At 47.8% G+C, this 11,821-nt stretch overlaps 1 long non-coding RNA gene across 2 annotated transcripts in view; it reads right to left on the reverse strand.

Moving 5' to 3' along the window:
- The window catches only part of LOC149868754 (uncharacterized), a 116,207-nt gene extending 105,541 nt beyond the window's left edge, over nt 1-10,666 (reverse strand). For both annotated transcript variants that reach the window (XR_016441321.1, XR_016441322.1), the window contains exon 1: nt 10,337-10,666. This is a non-coding gene — a long non-coding RNA (uncharacterized LOC149868754). The remainder of the gene's footprint in view (nt 1-10,336) is intronic.
- Nucleotides 10,667-11,821: the final 1,155 nt, after the last annotated feature.

The raw sequence follows: 11,821 nt of genomic DNA on the forward strand, positions 1-11,821 counted from the left end.
GGTGCAGGGTCAATTGAAGCAAATCTGGGTGGCATGGGGTAGTATGGGGTAGTGTGGAGCCAATTAGGGCCAATCCAGATGACACAGGGAGGTACAGAAACTATCAGGGCATATCTGGGTACCACAGGGCAGTGTGGAGTTAATTAGGGTTGATCTCAGTAGTATGGGGTAAGGTGAGATAGCATGGAGCCAATCATGGCAGCGTAGTGCCTACAGGGGTTCATCCATGCAGTGTGGAGCCAATTGGGGTGGCACAGGGCCAATCAGGGCTAATCAGGGCAACACAAGGTAGTGCAGAGCTATTCAGGTGTGTGCAGGGAGGATCAGAGCTAATTTGGAAGGAAAGGAGCTGATCAGGGAGGCAGGGGGTGGATGTGTGGGTCAGTCAGAGCAGCATGGGGCCAATCCAGATGGTGCAAGGCTGATCTGAGAGTTTCAGGACAGCACAGACCTGATTGAGGCTGATCTGTGTAGCATAGAGCTGATTCGGAGTCACAATGACAATCAGTGCTGATCAGGGTGATATGGAGCCAGCTGTGTCTGATCTGGGTAATGCAGGGCCAAAAAGTTGAGCATCTCTGTTTTAACCCAGTAAATTAGTCAGGGCACTTACCTAGAAAGCAAGAGATCCACGTTCTAGGCCCACTTCATGCAGCCGAATGTGTAACCTGTGCTTCTCTGCCTACCCAGCACAGTGCTTTAAGAAACAGGACACAGATTGGTCATGAACCAACTCCCTCTCTAACCTCCCTCTTGAAGCTAAGCTACTTTGCAGCTAATAGCCTTTAGATAAAACTGATTGGGAGAAATAGGGAAGTTTCTGCCCTATTGGGAACCAAGGACCCAAGCTAGAATCTAGGCTTCCTCCCCTCCATAGCAGCATCCATCTCACTGAGCCATTCACATCTAGCTTTTCCATTTCCTACTGACCTCATGAAGCTCCCTCTCTTGGCTGGCCACACAACCAGACCAGTACTGTAGCAATAAAGTTTGGTGTATGGGGCAAAGCCTGTGGCGGCAGCCTACCCTCATCCCACACACAGATCTGTGGGGCACATCTCCACCCATGCTTGCCCAGAAATGCATGCAGTGACAGGAACTGCCATCCACCCGCCCCCACCTCCTCCCCAAAACAAGCCATTCATGGCTCCATCCCACGCCTCGCCCCAACTGGGCAATGCCTGTTGATGCCCCTTTGTTTTGGTGCCTGGGGCAGTTACCCTGCTCGCTTCCCCCTTGCTACAGTACTGAACCAGACCCAAGAGAAAGGCTGGAGAACATATTATCTAATGGCTTTTCTGTAGTGTGCTGGCTTGAACACCGTGCTAGGTTGAAAACCTCCTCTAGATTGGTCTAGAACCTGGGTCTTCTGCTCCCAGCCCCTTGCTCTGCACATTAGATTAGGCCCACTGCCCTGGCCCTGGCCCTGCATATGCCATATTGGACCCCAGCCCCACATGTGCTGGACTGGCCCCAGGCCCCCCAGCTCCTTGTGTACCAGAAGATGCCTTTTGCCCCAGCCCCCTCCAGTGGTCCAATCTGACATGTGAATCCCACACTGGATTGTGCCCATGGACCAATCCCATACACTGGATCCTGTCCAGATCAACCCAGCACCACTTATCTGGCCCACAGCCCAGAAAGTTTGGGCACCACTGGTGATAAGCTATCTAATTACAACTGTTTGGGCACCACTGGTGATAAGTTGTCTAATTACAACTGTTTGGAAATGGGTGTCATTTAAAGCTGGCTTAGTTAAACCAGTGCTAAAAGATATGGGAATACATTTATTTACCTTTTAAATTAGGCTTATTTCAGTTTCACTAAAGTTAATTATGAGATTTTGAGTCAATTTTAGTAAGCAACTCTTAAGGAAGCAAACAAACAAATGTCCAGGCCAGAATTCGCTCTGGTTTAATCAGCATTAAAGACTTCTAGCCTTCAGTGATACAGGGTGCATCTATATGTGCAATTAATGCTTTTAGGCTTACTGTGCAGATGTAATTGGACACCTTTGGAGCTTTTGTAGGTAGATTTTAAGCTAATTGTATGATTAGGGACCAACAGAATTTGCAATTTCCCAGATTTTGCAAATTCTGCGAAATGCAGCATTACCAACAAAATCCACAAAATCCATAGGGGGAGTGGGGGAACTTATCAAGCGCTGCAGCAGCTCACCAGGGTGGGGAAAGGGGGGGCGGGGGCTGACTGCTTGAAGGGCTGCCAGCAAGATGGCTGCTGCACCCGCCCCTCACCACTGATTGGCGGCAAGAGGCAGGGCCACATGACAGAAAGCCCTTGCAGCCAATCAGTGGTGAGAGGTGGGCCACTGGGGTCTCTCATCCAATCAGAGGCATGGAGGGCCTCCACACTCTGCCTGGCTGTCTGGGCCACCATTCTGCCTGCAAAATCAGGGGGCAGGCCCTGTGGATTAGGTAGGTCCCTACATATGAGCCAATGATGTAGAGCAGTGATTCTCAACCATGGTTCTGTAGCACCCTGGGGTGCCATGAAACCCTTTTTAAGGGTGCTGCAGAGTGTCATGCGATGTTAGCACTGTTAGGTCTTTATTTATAAGATAAACCCAAAGATTTCAAAGAGGAATCCAGAATATCAGGAACATGCTGACCTGTTGCAGTCTTTCTGAGTTCTTTACAACAGAAGAACTGCTCTGTTATTTTTCCATAATCAAAAAACAAGTAAAAGCTAGGAGCTGGAATTTTCTAAAGGATGCTTTAAGTATAAAAAGGCTGAGAACCACTGGTCTATATCATCTAGTCTGACCTCCTAAAATAACATAGGCCAGTGGTGCCCAGACTTTCTGGGTTGTGGGCCAGATAAGTGGTGCTGGGTCGATCTGGACAGGATCCAGTGCCTGGGATTGGCCCATGGGCACAGTCCAGCGTGGGACCAACATGCTGACGTGAGATACCGACAGTGCAGTTGTTACTATGCAGTCATTTACTAAAGTTATCATACAGTAGTGTAGCTGGATGCCTTTTAGGTGATGATGACTGTGCAGTAGCTTGTTACTACTGTGCAGTACCATCACATTACATTTCCTGCCATGTGATGCCACTGTGCAGTAATAATGAGCTACTGCACAGTCAGCATCTTCTGTAGGCAGAGTTGACCCAAGGAGGGGGCGGGTGCAAATCAGCCCATGCAGGGCCCCACCTCCACCCACACCCCCACTCCATTCTGGGCCCCAGACACAAAGAAGCTGCTGCCGCTGATGCTAGTAGTGGCACTGGTGGTGGGGGAGAGGAGTAGCAAGCAGCTGGGCGCGGAGCCACAGCTTCCCCCTGCTCTGCAGGGCCCCCCAAAGCGCAGAGACCAGAGTGGTCACCCCAGTTCGCACCCCTCCCCAGGATGGCCATGTCTGTAGGCATGACTAATATGATTCCTTTAATATTAACATTAATTTCATTTTACACAAAAAACGTAATGTGTTTAGCAGATCAACTGATTTTTGCAAACTAGGTTTTGCAGCTAGATTTAATTGCAAGAAATGTAATTGCAAGAATTTTTTTGCAAATTTTTTTTTTGGGGGGGGGAGGCGGTTGAAAAATCTAGTTGGTCTAATAAAAGATATCACTTCTGCCACGTGTCCTGATTGCTTTTTTGTCTAGACCAATACAGCTACAACCTGGGTGCCTATGTTTAGCAGTGCATTCAGAAACTATGGCACTCTTCACAAACACAAATTGAATTATATACCTATTTCATATTTCTAAAATAGTTATTTACTCCGGTTTCACACAAAGAAATGAAATATGAAGGGTCAGACACTTAGCATAGCACAAGAGGTAACACTGCACCAGCAGAAGACAGCAAAATGATCTCAAAACTTCCCTCAGACAATTAATGTTTGAGGGGTGGCTAGGGTTGGTAAGGCACCATTCTGGAGTTGTAGTGGTCCTCAGCCAATGAAATAATTTGAAGGAAGTCATTAAAACTGGTGTACATGGTTGCAGCCCTTTGATTAACCTGACTTGAACCACATTCCGACTGCCTGAATTATCAAAGCTCTCTGAATCTTTTCCGAAGATTTGGATAACTTTGAATGGATTCGGACCTTTAAATTGGTCCCCTGATTTGATTTGGATTTGGAGATTTGGTCACCGAATCAGGCTGAATCTCCTCTGAATCAAATCACCACTCAGAGCTTCACACAGCCCTGTTATCCTCCCTGCAACTTCCCTTCTGCAGATGTAGTTTAAGACCTTTAGCAAAGCCATGCTGTTTAGTTTCCCCAGGTGAAAGGCCCAGGATTCACTGAAAAATATTTTTCTTCCTTCCCTAAAACCTGTACCAAATTGTTCTGCCAGTGCAACTTCAGGTATTCAGTCCCACCGGAGTGGTCTGTACAGCAGTTTAGTCGTGTGTACAAATAAGAAGCGAGTCTGTAGAAGGACTGGTAACCTAGGATGCTCCTCAGTGAAATGTGTGGTAGAATGGGAGACATCCTGTTTCCCCAGAAACTCAGGTTATCAACACAGAGCTCACTCAGTCAGCATGAAGCAACTTGTGTTCTACATCATGCATCATTGGAGCATAAGCTGTAAATGCAACACTGGTATTTTGACTTGTCCCAGGTTTGGCAGCACTGTCTCCACTGATTGCCTACACCATCATGGGAAAACCTCAGGACAGATGGTCCCAGAAGTAACTGTAGCTTGCCAACTTGCCAACAACACAACTCCTTGCGATAGACTGGAAAATGACTACACCAAATTGCAAGTTGAAATATTGGTCCAGTGCCCACTTTGGTTTTAACTTACACAGTGCCAGCCTGTTGTACTGTATTTCAGATACCTGTCCTGCCCTGGAAAGGCAGTTGATACCTTGTTGAATGTCTAGCATGGACAGTAAATGTGGCTGCAACATGGGCCTATACACGGATTGATTCTCAATTACTAGGAATCTCATGGATGAGTAGTCTTTCTAGTAAAAAGATTATATCATATCAACTACCAGTATATCTGCTTACAGGAGAAATGTCCAGCAGCTTTAAAATCATGTTATAAAATCATGTTATAACCTCTTCCTGTGTATCTAATATTATCAGAGACCCATCAAAAACTTTATTCCCATATCATTTACAGTATTTCATCCTCATATTCCCAACTTTCTGACTGTAGTCCAAAAAAGCTTTTATTTTATGGCTGTGTTTCCTAATTTTACTGCCACATACTATTCCAATGCAAGGTGCTTCACTTCAGGAGGAAATACCCACACCACACTCATAGGCTTGGCAGAGCTACACTTGCTAGCACCACAACCGAAAGAGACTTGGGGGTCATGACTGACCACAAGATGAACATGAGCCACCAATGCAATGCTGCATCTTGCAAAGCAAACAAAACTCTGGCTTGCATCTACCAATGCATCCCAAGCAAGACTCAGGAACTCATCTTCCCACTTTACTCGGCCTTGGTGAGACCATAGCTGCAATACTGTGTCCAGTTTTGGGCTCTGCAATTCAGAAAGGATTGAGAGAGTCCAGAGGAGAGCCATGAGAATGATCAGGGGACAAGAGAGCAGGCCTTATGAGGACAGGCTGAGAGATACGGGACTCTTCAGCCTAGAAAAGCTTAGGCTCAGTGGTGACTCAGTGGCAGCCTATAAGTACATAAGGGGTGTGCATCAGGATCTGGGAGAACATCTTTTCACCAGGGCACTCCAAGAGAAGACAAAGTCCAACCGTCACAAACTCCTGGAAAACCATTTTAGGCTGGACATAAGGAAAAACTTATTTACTGTCCAAGTCCCCAGAGCCTGGAATAGTCTACCCCCAGAAGTGATGCAATCAAGCAAGCACCTACTCTAGATACTTAAAAAAAAAACCCACTTAGATGCCTATCTTGCTGGGATCATTTGACCCCTGCTGACTTCCTGCCCCTTGGTCAGGGGGCTGGACCCGATGATCTTGCAAGGTCCCTTCCAGCCCTAACGTCTATGAAATCTATGAAATTCCTCCCTCCTAAAGCTTATTTTCTAGGGTCTGCTTACACTTTAGTCTGGAGGTGTGATTGTAAGGTGTGGTTGGGTCCAACCTAGCTATAAAGTAGATAGCTCAGATACCATTAGCAGTACAGCTCCAGCAGTACAGAGCTCATCCATGCTACCTACCCAAGTACTTTCCCAGGCTCATCAGTGTGTTTTGTAGTCTGCACTAGAGCCTAGGCTTCTGCAGATGCACTAGTATTACTACCAAAGCTGGCTAGTTTAAAGCCAGCTCAGGAGCATCTATGTGAGCTGCAAGCACAGTACTTTGGACTGCAGTGTAGATAGAATCTTAGCTGTTTGGCACAAGATTTTATTGTGGAATCCATTCCTACAACCTATTTTTGCAGTAGAACAATGAGGAACATTTTTGCAAATTATGGGGAAAGAAAAGACCCTACTATCTCTTTCTGAGCTTACCCATTCCCTTGAGGAACCAACTTCTTGTTCTGCTTTGGGCACAATTTGCAAACAAGGAAGCTGTCTGGACAAGGTGTCAGCATTGTCTTGCTTGTGCATGTATATATGTATATATTAGTGACATCATGGCACTGCAGTTTTTTCAACCATTCAGCAAGTGGACCCTTGGGATTCCTGATTCTGAAGAGCCACTGCAGAAACATAATCTTTGTGGACTTAGGAACTGTGTTGAGTACTAAAAATGTCCTATAGATTTAACCACTAATGTGGTTGGAACAATGCAGTCATTTTTCTATGGATAATTTAGACTTCTGTAAAAACCACCACCTTCTCAAGTCCTTTGGATTTCAGTACTGCCCCCAGTCCACAAGTGTCCAAAATAAAAGAAGTTTTGAAATGGGTAGGCCAAGACAGAGGCAGCCCTGAAAACCACTCTCAACTGTGAAAATGCTAAGACACACTATGCTAGCTATTGAAATGGTTTATCAGTGGGATAGTTTGTCATTATTGGCAACCCTGCAGATAAACCTTATAGAGTAGTAGCAGGGCCCTATAAAATTCTGCATTTCTGGTAATGTTTGGGAAATCGACCCTTTTTGTAGAATCTCATTTTTTAGTGGCAATTCTCCTCTCACTGACCTCTGTTTGAAACAATTCGCATTTTCTTGGAATCAGTTTTAGATTAACTGTAAATATTATGGAGGATTTGTTAGAGCAGCCACTATCCCAGACCTGTTCAACCCATGCTTCCTTTTTTTCTTTTCCTCAAGTCTCTGGGAATCTTTATTTCCTGTCTCTGATGGCATAGAAGTCTCTTCCATCTGGAATGAAATGATTTGTGGATTCTGCATAATCATGCCTAGAACAACCCCAAGGGAAAAATTAAAGGCCTGAGATCTTCTAGTCATACATTTATTCCCAGCTTCATTAGTGGTAACAAAAGAGTCCTACTGATGCATGCACATGCTCCAAAAAGCCTCCAACCTATATGGGCAACTTGCCAGAATAAGTGCCACAGGAAGTACAAATGGCAAACTCTGGCATTTGTTTTAGCTTCCTAGTCCCAACCCTGTTGTTTTGCGTTTAAGAATGCATGTATTACTTATTCTATTAACAGTCCTCTGAGGGGAGCACAGGAGTCTAAACTTAGGACCTGAAGGACAGAAAGGTTGGAGGCATAGCAGATTGGGTCTGGGACTATGAACCAGACAGAGGGCTCAGGTGAGAAAGGGAATAATGGGGAAAGTGAGTGAAGGGCATGACAGCTTGCACATAACCAGCAATGAGGCCCTGAAAGAGAGAATACGTAACCTGACTTTTCTAGGGAAAGCAGGTTTGTTGCTTATTTTGCCTAGAGAAGAGTCATATAACGATGCTTTCATGTTGCAACGTCTTTGCCATTGGCTCCCCAAATATCATGGAAAACCTCAAGGTTTCAAATGCCACCATTCTTCCATCATCTTGTGCCTTGGCCAAAAGCTGAGGTCAGGCCGATGGCTCTACAACCACGCCAACCTCCCGCTTAGCCTGGTGGGCAAACATGTTATTTAGAGCTACCTGCCACCCTCTGAAAGATTAGAAATAAGGAAGTAGAAGAAGAGGACTGGGGAGGTAAATAGGAGGGAAGAACAGGCTGGGGAATGGTCTTAGGTCTCCACTGGAAGCTGCGTAGAGTCATAGGGCCCTATGCTGTAAGCTGCAGCAATGTTGATCAGTGTTAGTGCTAGCCTGAAGTTTGGAACAGTCACACCCTTAGTTTAAAAACCTTCTGGGTGCACCTTGTGCCGCCGCTATTTGTCCCTGGGGAACGTCCATGCCACACACGGACATAGCGGCACTATGCTGGCCCCAGCAGCCTTACCTGGGATCCTAGGGTCTTCCTGGGGCTGCAACAGCAGCAATTATGCCACACAGAGCCTGGTCAGCAGCTGCAGCATGGTTCCGGGCAGGCTGGCTCCGCTTTTGAGCAGCACACACTGCCTGCATGCACTGCTCTGCTTTTTTTTTTTTTCTGTGGGTTTTTCCACAGGCTATCCAGAGCTTTAAAAAGCCCATGTGAAAAAGAAGCAGAGCAGTGCATACCCGGGTAATGCTCCCTTGCAGCATGGGGAACATCTAAATGTGTGATATGTGGCACCGCAGATGTGTTTGCAGTGCCACATGCCACACGGCCACATGTGTCTTGATGTGGCCTCTCTGACTGTTCCTCCCCCCACCATAGGTGTGACTTGCCACTAGAGGCCTGGTGAGCAGGGGCAGGACTGGGAGCTGTAGCTGTCAGTTGCCACTAGAGGGCTGGTGAGCCAGAACAGGCTTCCCTCTCTGCCCTATGGGCAGGGGCATGAGAGATCCTGAGATACTGGAGGATTTCCGCTTGAGCAGCACATCTATGGGGAATGGCTGCACCTTAATAGAACAGGAGCTGGATAGTGCGGATCAGAAATAATACTGTCCCGGAGTGATGTAACTTTGAACTGCCTAGCCATAATGTGCTTAAAACCACTTTAAGGTGCAAATATGCAGAAAATCCAGGGGGCTGAGTTCCAGAAGCTGCCCAAAATACAGTTCAATAAGCCCCATAGAGAAGTAGGGCTGGAAGGGACTCCCAGAGGTCTAGTCCAGTTGTTTTCAACCTTTTTTGTACCAGGACCCATTTGTAAACATCAATGACCATTCCTGCCCCACTTCCCCTCACTCCTGACCCGCTGCCCCCACCCCCAACCCCCTGTATGTGGGGCAGCTGGGGGGGTAGAGCACAGGGGGCCACAAGCAGCCCCTTGCAATCCTACAATGGAAAAGCAACCATTCCCCGTGTTTTTGCCTTTAAAGGAAAATCCGATTTTAAAGTTTATCAATTTTTTAAATTTACAGTTTGTGACCCTTTCATATATTCTTGCAACCCACTTTTGGGTCATGACCCATGGGTTGAGAAATGCTGATCTAGTCCAACCCCCTGCCTGATGCAGGATCACCCCTAACCAAACCATCCCATACTAATCCATAACGTAACCTCTTAGACAAGCTACCGTCAGCCCTGACACAACAGGAAGGTGCCCCTTCCTGGATGGGATCAAAGCAATGTATGGGTTACCAATGACTGGCAGGGTTGCCAACTCTATTTGAATCTATTTTGGGAGGTTTCATCACGTGACGCAATGACATTAATGACTGATCTACTGTACTGAGTAGCCTTGACATCAGGAAGGCAAATGCACATTCAGACTACATTTTAGAAACCCACTGGACCTGCAGAGGTTCCCAACCTTTTTATGGCATGGACCGGCAAATAGCAGACCCGAAGTGGCCGTGGACCAGCAGTCAACCTTTTTTTATACCAAGTGCAAAATTCAGGCAAATAAAAAAACCCAAACAAACATGGAAACAGTGCCTAAAAATGCAGCTGCCCCCTTCAAAAAGTTTATTTTACACTTTTGTACATATCAGACTTCTGCCATAGCTCTTTTCTTTGTTACATGTTACACATTACAAATTAATTTAGCATTTACTGGGTATAAAAAAGGGTTGGCTGCCGGTCCACAGTATGCCAGTCACTACCGGACTTCTGGTCCGGCAGCCAACCCTCCTGCGGACTGGCAGCCAAGCCTTAAAATATTTTTTATTAGTAGTGTTTGGCTTGTCATTGCACGTTTTGGGAGCAGGGCATATTTCTTATATTTTTCATACATGGAGGGCACGTCTACACGTGTGTTAATGCGCTACAGATAAACAGCCCAACACTGGCGACACGTCGGGGTGCACGCGGGTGCATGTGCCACCCCGAGATGAAAGAAGTGCCCGTGGGCAGTCACCGTGCCCTCTGCCCCAGGGCACACATCGGGGGGGGCGCCCCTGGCCTACTGTATCAACTGGATTTAACGTTTAATATTTATCTGAATGGATGCCCTACCATTTCTCTCCCGGGTGACTCGCCGCATCTCCTGCAGATGTAGACGGAAGTCCTGCAGAGCCCAGGGCAGTACTGAGGGGTCGGCACCCCCACTCGCTCTCCAGGCTTGATACCACAGGCGCGGCATTTCTTTATTTATTTATTCATTTGAATTGTTGGAGGGCGATACGGGGAACTCTTCACGGCTGGGCTCGGGTTCTCGGGGCTGAGGAGACCCCAGCCTGGCAGCTGCAGCTCAGCGGCCCAGCAGCCGCCTCCCCGGCGCGGGCGGCAACGTGCGGAGCTGCCGGGGGAGGGCGCACCCGCCCCGCCCCCCAGGCCGCCGCGCGGGCACACGGGGCAGCGGCGGGGCCGCCGCCACAGCGAGGAGCAGCCTGGCACCGCGGCGGGAAGCGATGGGAAATCCAAATCCTTTTGTGCCACCTGTTGGAGCTCGCCCCTCATTGCATGTCTCCGCAACGCAGCGCCGCCGGCGAGCCGGCACCGGCCGGGGGGGCTGCCGGCCTCGGACCCCCGGACGTGGCGCCCTGCCCGCCCGCGGGGCTGCGCCGCTGCCCGCAGCGCCCGGAGTGCAGCCCCAAGCCGCGGGTTGGTGGGCTCGGGTGGTTTGGGGGGGCCCGAAGTCACCGCTCCAAAAGACGAGGGCTAGCCAATCCCATCCTAGCACCTGAAAGTTGCCCATAGCAGGATCTCAGCTCCTAAATAATAATATTAATAACAATAATAATGATGATGATAAAAACCACAAGGGAGAATGCCTGGCCTTTCAAAACGTGCCTAACTCTATCCTGCCTCATTCTGACCTCTCTGAAAGCATCACCGGTGTTCATAGTCTTTGCTGCTGTTGTTTTTTGGGTTTTTTTGTTTGTTTGTTTTTTTCTTTCTGCCTCTTTCTCCAGTTACATCCATCCCCAGAGTGGCCTGTGGTGGTCTGAATCTTACTTCTGTATCCCCACAACCACTCTTCCTTTCCTTCTCACTTCCCATGTCTCCCAGTGTTACAGTGGCACAGCGGATAGGCCTGCCTCTTCCAGAACCACATCTGGTCCCTACATGGCTCTTCAGCCGAGACCCCAGAGTCTGGAATGGACTCCCCCCAGAAGTGGTGCAACCACCTACTCTGGGCACTTTTAAGAAACATTTAAATGCTTATCTTGCTGGGATCCTATGACCCCAATCTTACTGGGATCCTATTACCCCAGCTGACTTCCTGCCCTTTGGGCAGGGAGCTTGACCCGATGATCTTGCAAGGTCCCTTCCAGCCCAAATGTCTATGAAATCTATCCCAGCTGCATTAGTTAGTCCACTAAAAGATACCACCCTAAGAAATCCTTGCCCTATAAAAAAAAAGAAATAACAGTGAAAGGTGGTACTAGAGAGGGGATGCAGAAAGTGTATGTCCATTGTTCAAAGTGAGGATCAGAGAATCATAGTAAGGGTTGGAAGGGACCTCAAAAGATCATCAAGTCCAACCGAGAGGAATTC

Source organism: Crocodylus siamensis, chromosome 3, assembly GCF_052110815.1.
Source record: "Crocodylus siamensis isolate JL-2025a chromosome 3, ASM5211081v1, whole genome shotgun sequence".
Taxonomy (NCBI): domain Eukaryota; kingdom Metazoa; phylum Chordata; order Crocodylia; family Crocodylidae; genus Crocodylus; species Crocodylus siamensis.